A 9,637-nucleotide genomic window follows, 5' to 3' on the forward strand; every position below is an offset into this window, starting at 1 on the left:
ATATCAACATTCAGCAGTATTGGAATTCATTCAGAAAATGAACAATTACAAAAATATTTTTACTCCAAGAACTGAGGAAGTTATGCATATCTTCAAAAAATTCAGTAATCAAGTTGTATTTTTGTTTTTATTGAAATAAAATTAAAAAATACTTCTGGCCAATATTTGCACATTTGATCCAATTACTCTTCCTGCAATGTGGTATTTCCCCACCTACACCTGAAGGCAGCAGCATTTTCAGAACAAGAACTGCTCCCCAGATGTTGAACCCACTCAGCAATGGATAAAAGGACATTTTAGAAATGGCAAATTGGAGCACTGAATGAAAAAACAGAAGAGAGGTGTTGTAATAAAAGAAAACATTATTTCGGTCATTCATTTGACATAATTTTTCAGTTTTCTAAAATTTTGTCAGCACTGGGAAAATCTCATTTCCACCCAAGACAGTGTGCAAACAAAGCTTTTGCAGGTAAATTCACTCTGCTGAAGTGACACATAATGAACAGAATGCTCCAAATTCAAACCTTGGGCCTCTTCTCCCACATCCTGCTCGTGTGTCTGTGCTCCATCTCCCCAGCAGCCATGCCTTGTGCCAGGGCTCTCCCTGCCTTGCTCAGCTGCCAGGGAGCTCTGTGCTCTCAGGTAAATTCACCCCCAGGCTCTGTAAAATGCTCGAGGTGGGTCCTGCCAGGCCAGCCTGGGCACTGAAGGACTTGAGCAGCTTTGCCACCAGGTTCATGTCCACATCCAGGGCTGCCAGCTCAGCAGCCTCAGCTCCACAATCAGGGCCAGCACTCTCACATGGGGCTGCTCCAACAGAACTTGCCTGCAGGGAGCACAAAGAGAAAGTTTTATCCAATTGCATGACCAAATTTAAGGGGGAAAAAAAAAGGCAAACCACAGGAGAAAAGAACCAACAATTCTGCAGCCAACAAAGTCCAGTACACTCCTGAGTCCTGACAGACAGGAATTCAGACACCAAATGCTCATGCCAGCTGAAAATCACCGCTGTCCATTACCCACATTAAGTTCCAAGAGAAGGAAAACACAAACACAAAGTGTTGCTGAGTCCTGGCTCAGCTCCCTAGGGGAGAAAACTACTACAGGACCTCACAAGTGAAGCTGCAGCTGCTTGCCCTACTACTAAAAACCGGGAAAAGACGGGAAAACTAAAACTAAGCCTTGGAAAAGATGGGCAAATTCCAAGCTTAGGTAAGTTTCAGTTTATATAAAATGCATGATGGTGAAGGTCCAGCACACTTTGCTTGCAGGTGGGAAGGTTCCAATACCATTACTCAGAATGGCCACTTGCAGCACATTTCCTGCTTGGAAATTACTGCTGCAAATCAGAGCTCAAGGCACACTCTACCCCTCTCTTGTGGCTGCTGAAACTTTTCCCAACGTTGCTCTGTGCCAGCTCACGGTACATCTCCTCCATGTACGCCTTGAGACTGCCCACGAGCTCCTCAGGAGACACCTTCTGCTCCTGCCTTCTATTCCCAGCATCCAGTTCTTCATCATCCTCATCTGAGAAACCAAACTCCTCCTCTTCATCCACATCATCAGATTCCAGCTCCTCCGAGTCTGCCCCTGCACATGATTTGGTGTCAGTACAACAGCAAAGAAATCAGTGCTGGCATTTGTTCCAAAGAAAGAAGCAATCTCACCCAAAATTCTGTCCAGGGCTTTTGTAAAAGAATCCACGTCAAAGGTAACTTGGGATTCATCAGATGACCTGAAATATAAAAATATTTTTAAAGAAATAAAGCTTCTATGCTTGTCTAAGCCTGACACAGGCACAAGCCATATTGATGTCTCTCAAGCCAGGACTGAAGTTGGGACATTTGAATTTAAAAGTCCTCAGAAGTTTGAAGCCTGCATGGATGAGACATCAGACAGCGCGTGGAAGAATTCTTGGCATAAAAAGATAAAAATTGTGAAGACCACAAAATCCAACGGAGGGACAGAGAGCAGCTCAGCTTGCAGCACTTGAACCTGCACCAGTGCCACAGTGGCACCAAGCTGATTTAAAGCAAGTACAGGTTCACTGCTCTGGCTTTGCTTCAGGCCCTGCTCAGCACAGCACCTTCCAACTCTGATTCTCTGCATCACAGAACCAACCCCAGGGCTGCAGCACAGTGCAACATTCTACACCAGAGCCAAACTCCAGGTGCTACTACCATGGCATTTCTGCTCCTTCGTGCATGGACACTTTGGACACAAAAGCCTTCATGCTCTCAACAACTGTTTCCAAGTCATAGTTTTGCTTCTCCTCATTTGGGGAAGGAAGGGACTCATTTCTTGTCTCCTTCAGCATCTGATCCAGAGCACCTGGTGTCATATCCAGCCAGCTGTCATCTGAAAGAACACAGCACAGATGTGTTACTCTGCACAAGCCTGCTGGCCCATAGGCCCAAACCAGCTGACTGACAGGACTGCAACCATCCTGCAGCTCAGTTCTGCAGTTCAGCTCTTGTGCTGGTCCTGGGTCACACACAGCAAAGGCAGAGAGAGGCTGAGAAGAACTGAGTGCAGATTTCTTGTCACTACTTACAAACTCTGCTTTGCAGAGCTCAAACTCAGAGAGACCATTCTAGCCACTGAGAAGCCTTTGGCCACTCAGTGGAGGAAGAAAGGCTTACTCTAAACTGGGAGAGCCAATCCAGTGTTTAGTCTTAAGGAAAGCTGGATTTGCTCTCCCTTCACAGCTGTCAGCATTGCCCCTCTCCCCCCACAAATAACCATCTGTAATAGGAATAATTCCCCCCTCCAGCTCACCATCCTCTGCAGGAAGACAAGCTGCTTCTCTCTCCAATTCCTTCACATGCATGGGGGTTGTCTGTAGTAGTGCCAGGATTTCATCACCTGGGCTCACTTCATCACAGCTAGAAGAAAAACCAAAATCAATTGACTGAAATGGATTCAATGGGATCACATGCTCTGCATTCAGGTTTTCACTTCAATTCTTCATTTTCCTTCTGTGCAAGCACATCAAAAAGGAAAATGAATCTGGTGAAGTAGCAGTGCACTACCCAGATCATTGGCCAAAACAGGACACAGTCAGTCCCTGCAATTCCCAGCTGATGGCTCCAAACCCATTGGTCATGGCTCTTTTCCTTTACATTTCATTTGCCTTGGTAAATATTGAGATTACCAGATCCCAAACACCACAGACTGGAAACTCAGAAAAATAACATTCAAGATATTATGGGCTAGCAAAGCCTCAGATATTTCTGAAGTGATTTCTTTTTTTGATTTGATCTTCCAGAGAAATCCACAGCCAGCTCCTTGAGCAAAGGAGACAGATTACACTGTATTCATTATTCACTGGCACTGCTTTTCAATGAAACTTTTCTATACTTTCTACAGTCAACCAAGCAAAAATTGCTTTGCAGTCACCACTTGGAATCCACTTGGAAGAGCTCAGCATTTCACAAAACCAAGATAAAAGAGTTACTCAAGCCAGAACTTCTCCCAGTGGAGCATTCCAGAGGATGTACTTGTATGTACATAGTACTTGTATGCCCTGGTCACAGCTCGCATGTTAAATGTGCAGTGGAGAAAAGGGTTCAGGTGTTTGTAACAAGGATTTCAAAGGTCACTTACAGGATTTGTAGGGTATATGACACTCATGAATTTCAAGCAGCTCTCACCTTTCTGGCACTGCAACAGATTGCTGGAAGTGATCTTCTGCCATGTGCAACAGTTCCAGGTACTTGGCTGATCCTTCCATTTCTCCTTATTGAATGCAAGTCACAGGCATGAACCCAAACAATTCTCCCTCCCCTTCCTCCTCACAGTCAGGCTTCCTAAGGGTGACTGTTGGTCACACAGAAATGCTGAGAGAACCAGAACAACTAAAACCTCTTGGCCATCTACACTTGGAACTCAATACAGCCAAGGGGCATTCCTGTATTTGAAGTATATTAAAGGATATTAACCTAAGAATCTCAATGGTGTTGTCCAATATTATAACCTTCAAGTAAGTAGTCAATTCATGTCCCATTTATTAACTTCAAATAAGTAGTCAAAGGCATCTTTAAAAAAAAAAAACCCACAGAACCTCACCAGAACCCACAAAAACCACACACACATAAAAATTACACTTGCATGGGCCCAGATAGGTCTATGGGGTTATGTATGGATCTTGAAGAATATTGAATTCTAGAGGGGTGGAAATGAAATGTAAACCAGTGAAATCAGTCACACCTCACACAATCACACATGGGGGTTTTCTTCACTCAAGTGTATTTCTCCCCTTGCTTTAGATGAATGAATCAATCCCCACATCTTGCTTCCTCCTTTTTCATTTCCAAAATAAATTCCTTTCAAAGGGGAACAACCTGCACATGTCCCCTTTAAACACATTAATTCACTTCACACAGAGATAAGGATTCAAGCTCCTCACACCAGTACAAGGGTTAAAATGTATTTTCCCTGGAATATTTAAAATCCACAGACACTGAAATAATCACAGACCTTGAAATAATTCTTCTCCTTTAAGCTCCTGAGGAATCTCTCCCACAGAGGACTGCGTAACACATTTCTCTTGGCATCAGGAGCCACTTTACTGCTCTTGGAGCACAAAATTTCAAAGCCATGGGGCTGCAGACAAAAGATGCAACAACAAGAGGTTCTCAAGGTGTGACAGAGTTTGCTCACATTTCTCTGGACAAGCAGGCAACTTCCAGACAAGGACCCATTCCCTGGACATGCATGACCCAAGGCCAAAATGCCCCAGGAATCATTACGAGCTTCATGCCCAGCTCAGAGGCTCTGCACTGAGGCTGAGCTGGGGCGGGCAGGGTGTATCCACTGTGTATGTCTGGAACAAACTGCTGCTGCACCAGCTGTGCATATAAACACCGAGTGAAAGTCACCTGCAACAGCCAGAGCAGAAACAAACACTCCCTGCAGCGGGACTGGGCTGGGGACAGCCAGCAAACTCCCTCCAGGTCACCAGAGTGCCTTTGGAGGCACCCATATTACAGGCAGTACCTGAGACTGCATTCAAAATATATCTTAGAAAGATTTTTCTGATAAATTGCTTTTCAGGCCTTATAAAGTTTGTCCCAAATTGAAATACCCAAGTAAATATGAACTTTTGTCAGTATAAATACATTAGGAATAACCCTCAGTATTTTGTATTCGCATTAACAAGGTGTATTTTCAATTAAAATGACATTCAATTAAAAGATTTCAGCAACAGTTTGGAAGTCCAGAATTTGACTCTAAAGCTTCTTTTCAGGAGTCTAGTGGTACAACTCTATAACAAAATGCATCAGACAGAACAGTGCTTGGACAGTGCTCAGAAAACACTTCATAAAAGCTTTGCCAGAGCTGTCAGAGCACAGCTGAGAAGGTGAAAAGCCTGGGAGTGAACCACTGGTTAGGAGCAACTGCTCCTGTTGGCTGGCAGGGCTGGCAAACTGCTCTGATCACACAAGGCGATCAATTTACTGAGCAGGAGCTTCAGCAGAGGAACTTCTATCACAACCTCTGGATTCAGAAACAATTCTCTCAGGATCAGCCCCCTGAAAGTCCAGCCACACCGATCCAGAGCAGCTCTCAATGCAAGGACCTGGAAATTCATGCCTACAGGAGCACGCAGCAGGGCCGTCAGCGGCTCTGTGAGCACTTACCAGGGCCATCACTCGCTGCTCGGCAGGGAACGTTCTGAAAGGGCGCCGGCAGGCCCCCAGCTCGCCCAGCTCCCGCAGGTAGAAGGCCTGGACTGCCGCAGCCACCAGGGACGGGCGCAGCCTCAACACGGCCGCGATCCCAGCCGGGAGGAAGCAGCGGGCTCGGTGCAGCGAGGCCTGGATCTTCTCGGGATACCTGAGCGGCAACAGAGCGTGGGGAGGGCACTGCCAGTTAACCACTCCTTCTTCAGCATGAGCCCCCTTCCCTTTAATATTGGCCTGGATCATGGGTCAGATTACTCTGGAGTTAAAACCTGGCCAATCTAATGCCTAGAATGGCTGTTTCTATCATACATATTTATAGAAGTGTACATAGCTCATAAAATTGAATCTCCTACATGGGTAAGATGAGTCCCCATGGGCTTAACCAATATACCCAGCTATACAGTATTCTTTGCCATATTTGCTGTCAAATCCTTGCAAAAAATAAAGCACAGGGTGGAGCACAGCTGTGACAAGCTGAAGCCCTGACAATTCTGCTGCTTCTACATTTTAGATCAAATCCTATTCTTCCTCGGGCACAGGGCTCCTAAAAGGTCATGGAACTTTCAGAGGTTTCAGTCTAAGGAAGATGTGAAGGAAGAGTAACTCTTGTCATTGTCTGGGGTGGAATTACAGCAGTGAACCAGTTTCAGATCCCCACACCACAAACTACAGGACACTGATCCCCCTCTTTCCAAGAGCGCCACAGAAAAACCTCCAGCTGCTGGTTTCTGAGAAGGAACCAACTTGATCCCATCTGCTGGGGAAACACTGAAAGCCCAGGGAGCACAGACCCAAACCCCACAGCTGCAGAGGAGCCAAGTGCAGCCCCACGTACCCATGGAGGCGTTTATTGAGCGCAGCTCTGATGGGCTCTGCAGCCAGGAACTCCTCGGTGCGGGTGGATAACAGAGCCAGCGCCTGCGGCACTGTGGCACGGGGAGCAGAGAGGGCCCAGCCCTGCTGCCAAGGCTCCCCCGGCGCAATGATGTGCAGCTCTCCTTTGTAAAAGAACGCCTGGCAGGCAGGAATGCTCCCATCACACAGGGCGGGAGGACTCACACACAGAGCCATGGAACAGTTCATTGCACACACAAATGCATCTGCTTGAACACTGACAATAGAAAGGACAAATAGAGAATCCGTGCAGGAAGCAGCACAGCTTTTCTAAAAAGGTTATTTGAGATGCCAGAGATCATGATGCAACCAGGAAAAATCCCTATTTGAACTGCAACAAATTTCATCAAATATACCTTGTTTCTTTAAAACAATGATATCACGCTTCTCTTCAACTGGAGAAGTGCTTCAGGAGAAGCAGCACAGCCTAACTGCTTCAGAACATCCCACGCATTAAAAAGCAGCATTTCAGGTGTCACATGCGACCTCTGCTGGTTCCTGATCCTAAGAAAAGCCCTGAATGCAACGTTCTCAATTCCCTCACTCTGTCTGTTCCCTCAAACAAAGGAAAGTATGAGCCTGACACTCCAGGTACACACTTGCAATCAATTTTGGTGTTGTGTTCCAGCCCTTGTAAGAATCTTGGAGTAGGGGAAAAATAATTGAACAACTTTTTGCTAATGACCAAATTAATGATCTCCATTCTAATCCACTGCCATTAGCAGCCATCCATATCCAGGTGAAGGTGTCTGCTCATTATTTCACCTGGACCAAACAAAGCCTGTGTCCTTACAGAGACAGCAACACTCCAGCCCTGAGCATTCCCTACCCTGAGGGCAGCAAATCCTCTGGCCTAAACACTCCACAATATTGTAAAAAAATGGTTCTAGCAGAGCTTGAAAGTTCAGATGGATACAGGAGTGCTCCTGAAGGGAACAAGAGTCAGGGACAGACAGCACTCTGAATTTTCAGAGGCAGTCAGACCACTTGGCTAGAGGTGCAAGAGAAAACTCCAGCTGCTACAGAAAAGGATACTGGCTCCCCCTACCCTGTAAAACTGAACACAAGTTTTACTCACCCTGTTTTCACTGTTGTCAGGATTCAGCCACTTTGGGAGAAAATCAGCTCCTTCTATCAAGAGAAACTCTCCATCGTTGTCATCAATACTGGCCAAGGAGAAATTGGAAATTCAGCAGGAAAAGCCATGCAGAGAATAACAACACACTTCTCAATCCATGTCTGCTGGGGATTTTTTAATATTCATAAACCCATAGAAAGGCTTAGGTTAGAAATGACCTTAAAGATCAACACGGTTTCAACACCCTTGCCACACAAGGCACACCTTCCACCAGCACGGGCTGCTCCAAGCCCCATCCAACCTGCCCTTGGACACTTCCAACGTGTCTGGGATGGGGAAACACCTCCAAGGATGGCAATGGTAAGACAGGACCTTCAGAGCACAGGCACTGCCCCTTGGCAGCCCTCCCACTAAAGCAGCTCCTCAGCAGCACCCGCCTTACCTGGCTGCCAGCCCCGGGAACTCTCTGCTGATCTCCCGCAGCAGCTACACAATGAACCACTCATCCTCCACGTTATCCCCGAACACCGCGGTGCCGCCCAAGTGCGCCGGGATCTCGCCTGCACGGGGCACAGAGACTAGAAGCGGCTCAGCAACGCCGTGCCCGGCAACACATTGTCCACACGGGCCGCGGAGTCTCCCTCACTGCGGATATCCCAGACTCTGCTGACAGAATCTTGTGTCCTGTGCTCGGGGATGGCCCGGCTGCAGCAGGGAGGTGGCACCAGATGCCTCACTGGGTTAACCCGTGCTGGGACACCGAGAGTCGGGGAAGCCGCCGGGTCCCCCTCACACGCTCCCGGTTCGAGCCCGCCGGGTCCCCTCACACGCCCTCGGTTCCCGGCCGCCGGATCTCCCTCACACGCCACAGTTCCCCCTCAGACACTCCTGGTTTCAGGCCGCCGGGTTCCCCTCACATCCCAGTGACCCATCACACACTGCCGGTTCCCGGCCGCCGGGTCCCCCTCAAACGATCCCGGTTCCCCCTCAGACGCTCCTGGTTTCAGGCCGCCGGGTTCCCCTCACATCCCAGTGACCCATCACACACTGCCGGTTCCCGGCCGCCGGGTCCCCCTCAAACGATCCCGGTTCCCCCTCAGACGCTCCTGGTTTCTGGCCGCCGGGTTCCCCTCATACTTCCGCCCCCGGGTACGCCTCACACGCCCTCGGTTCCCGGCCGCTGGTCTCTCCTCAAAAGATCCCGGTTCTCGGCCGTCGTGTGCCCCTCACATGGCCTCGGTTCTCCCTCACTCGTTCCCCGTTCGAACCCGACGGGTCCCCCTCTCACGCTCCCGGTTCCCGACCACCGGGTCCCCCTCAAACGATCCCGGTTCCTCCTCACACGGCCCAGATCCCCCTCACACGCTTCTGGTTCCCGGCCGCCGGATTACCCTCAAAACATCCCGGTCTCCGGCCGAGAGCTGTCCTTCACACTCTCCCGGTTCCCCCCCACAAGCTCCCGGTGCCCGGCCGCCGGATCCCCTTCAAACGATCCCACCCCCCCCGGTTCCCCCTTCACATGCTCCTTGATTCCGGCCGCCGGATTCTCCTCACGCCACCCCCCCCCCCCCCCGCTTTCCCCTCACACGCCGTCGGTTCCCAGCCGCCGAGTCCCCCTCCCAGTCCCCCCGCTCCGGGCGCTCCTCCCGCCGCGCCTCCCGGCCCGCTCCCGGCTCACCGCGGCCCGGCACGCAGCGCAGGCGGAACGGCTGCCGCTGCCACACGTAGGCGGCCAGGAGCGGGGCGAAGCGCACCAGGGCCAGCTCAGCGCAGCGCCGCAGCAGCGCCTCGCCGCTCGGGCCCGCCGCCGCCAACAGGCGGTAGCGCACCGTGTCCTCGGGCAGCGCCGGCCGCCGCAGCGCCTCCATCGCCCCGGGGCCCAAAGCGCTCCGCCCCCGGGGAGGAGCGGCGCGATGGCGGCGGCGCTGAGGATGATATCGCGATACGCGTGGAAACCGGTGCAGCCGTGAGTGGCCGC

General features: G+C 49.9%; 1 pseudogene; it reads right to left on the reverse strand.

The window, feature by feature from the left end:
• Nucleotides 1-213: 213 nt before the first annotated feature.
• Nucleotides 214-9,637, reverse strand: LOC141729983 (protein ecdysoneless homolog; annotated as a pseudogene).

Source organism: Zonotrichia albicollis, chromosome 8 (assembly GCF_047830755.1).
Source record: "Zonotrichia albicollis isolate bZonAlb1 chromosome 8, bZonAlb1.hap1, whole genome shotgun sequence".
NCBI lineage: Eukaryota > Metazoa > Chordata > Aves > Passeriformes > Passerellidae > Zonotrichia > Zonotrichia albicollis.